This window comes from Callospermophilus lateralis, chromosome 14 (genome assembly GCF_048772815.1).
Source record: "Callospermophilus lateralis isolate mCalLat2 chromosome 14, mCalLat2.hap1, whole genome shotgun sequence".
Taxonomy (NCBI): Eukaryota; Metazoa; Chordata; class Mammalia; order Rodentia; family Sciuridae; genus Callospermophilus; species Callospermophilus lateralis.
The window spans coordinates 63,264,139-63,266,731 of NC_135318.1; the positions used below are offsets into that span (position 1 = coordinate 63,264,139).

The 2,593-nt window shown below is 41.5% G+C and overlaps 1 pseudogene; it reads left to right on the forward strand.

The window, feature by feature from the left end:
• Window positions 1–1,998: 1,998 nt before the first annotated feature.
• On the forward strand, window positions 1,999–2,189 carry LOC143380877 (small nucleolar RNA U3; annotated as a pseudogene).
• Window positions 2,190–2,593: the final 404 nt, after the last annotated feature.

A 2,593-nucleotide genomic window follows, 5' to 3' on the forward strand; every position in this document is an offset into this window, starting at 1 on the left:
GCTTTTTATTTTATTCTTCAACAGAAAAAAAGTAAACTAAAAAATAAGGGTTTGGAGATGCTGAATTCTAGTGCCCAGAGGATGTGCCCTGGGGTGATGTGGCTGGCAGTCTTAGGTCTGTATCTAAAGCTAACTAAGTGTTTGAGGAAGGAATAGGAAAGATGCCATCAGCAAAGAGGTTCAGATAAGAATAAGACCCAGGCCAAACGGAATGTGTTTCCTGGGAAGATAAGAAGACCTGAGTGGAACCCCCCCCCCACCCCGAGATTTCCGAAAGATGCCAAAGCAGAAAGTCTGAGGGTTGTGTGATCTTCCACTGAGGAAATATATTCATTCTCTGTGCTCAGTCAACCTCCAGTAGCCAGCGACTCCTGATGCTTATAGTTTACACTGAGTGTTTTGTCTATTTTCATATCTGTATTTTTTTTTCCAGGTCTCATTCAGGAAACAAGGGAGCTGTATGTCTGACTCATGATGGAACAAGCAAAGATGTTCCGAGAGGTTTCATTAGTGAGCAGTGTTGATAAGGAAACAAGACCTGTCTTTGTTTCAGGGAGGAATCTTAGTTCTAAAATTCATGTAAAGGGGACACAGGTTCAATTAGATTTAATTCAATATCTATTTGGAGGCCCAACGCCACCATCTTTGTCACCTTTCCATGGGAACAGTAGAAATCTCACCCAAGTGTGTTCAGGTTCACTCCCTCCCCACTGTGCCCAGGCCACCTTGCGCCTCTCAGGTAGGGAAGCAGCTCTCCACCTCCTCTCTGCGTTGGTCCAGAGGGAATTGATTCTCCTGCTGACATACTGCTGCTGGTCCCTGGGCTCCTGTCCCTGATCCCCTAAAATCTCTCTGGAATCCCATCACTCTTTGTTCCCCCTCAGTCTCCCAAGAACTCAGATCAGAGAACATAGGGTACTCTTGTCCTCAAGACCCACAGATGCTATGGGACTTGGTCACTGGGAGGTTGTGGCTATTCCTTTCCTAGATCTTCCTAACCCTTCAGACCTCAGTACCTGACTTCCTCCCAAACTCTCTCCACCCCAGGGAACTTGGAATTATGATTTTAATCACAAAGGCACTCCCTTGATTGTAATGTTTACCTTCAGGGTACCTAACACTGTCTCCTGGTGAGTGCTGGCTTTAACCAGAGACCAGCAGATGGGGCTTGCACAAGTGTGTGTGTGTGTGTGTGTGTGTGCATGCATGTGTGTTAGGAAAAAAAGAAAAAGAAATATAAAAGAAGGGAAAACATCGACTAGTGCCTCAAAATAGTATTCATAATAGTTGGGTTTATTACAAAAACATAGATCAATTAAAAAATAGTTGTGGTTTGTGTGTATTTCCTCAGAAAGGGGACCCGTGTCTGTAGACCAGATCACTCCACTGATCCCAAACTCATCAATTCACCATCTGCACATAAATGAGAAACACAACAAGAGAATTAGAAATAACCTCCAATCTGCTTGTGAACAAGGAATACCTGGCTTACTCCAACGGAACCACACCAACTTCCTGATACCTGCACCCCAGAGAGAAGCCCTCTACCAGCTGGGACCCTGGGTGGAGTGTGGTGAGAGCTGCAGAATAAGGAGTAGCTCCCTGTCAGCCCTGGGGAGTTATCAGCTGGGTGATAATGTCTTCAGATGCTAGTTGGGGGAGGGACTACTATGCTACAGGACATCTGTGACTTTTCAGAAATAATAATGAAATCCACAATATTTTGTTAAGTCTGTGGAATGTAATTACAACCTATATTTATATATAAATATAAATAAATATGTACAAATATTATACATACATATCTATATATATATCTATATATCTATATCTATATCTCTATATATCTATATCTATATCTATCTATATCTATATCTATATCTATCTATCTATCTATCTATATATAAATGTCAGTGGTAATGGCAGTGGGAGAGATCTCTCCCCACAACAAAAGAGAAATAAACTTCTTAGTCCCAAGGGAAGCAGTGGCAGGCGCTCAAGACCATCCTTTGAGAGGTCACATCTGTAGTATGTTATTAGAGAGCCTTGACTGGGAAAATCTCAATGAGCCACGGAACGCCTTCCAGAGCGGGAAGCTTGTGGGTGGTGCCACCTGCTGGCTGCTGCTTGCTACTGCTGATGGCTCCTTTTCTCCTCTGGGAAGAATTAGGAAGGAGAGTAAGTAAAAAGCTGAGCTCTTCTTTCTGAAATAATTGCTCGAGTTTTCTTCGTCGTCTTGTAGTTTGCTCCCTACACTTTTCAGCAAAGGTAAGTCTCTAGTGAGTTCCTTTACTGAAATTTTCTTATGTCAAAACTAAGGGCTTATTTCATATCGAAATTCTCAAAAAGGTACATTGAAGTTTTAACTCCCTTGTGGCTACCCACCCTTTACCAAAAACTTCCTTTCTCAAGCAAAGCAGTTTTTCTTTTCTCCATATTTTTTTATATAACAATATATGATAACAGTTGATTTTTAAACCTGTTTTCTTCTCTCTGAATGTCCACATTTGCATATATATATATTTTTTTTTTTTCCGTTGTGCAGTATCTTTTTTTTCCCTTCTTGTTGTGTAGTATGGTAAGAAGTGAATAA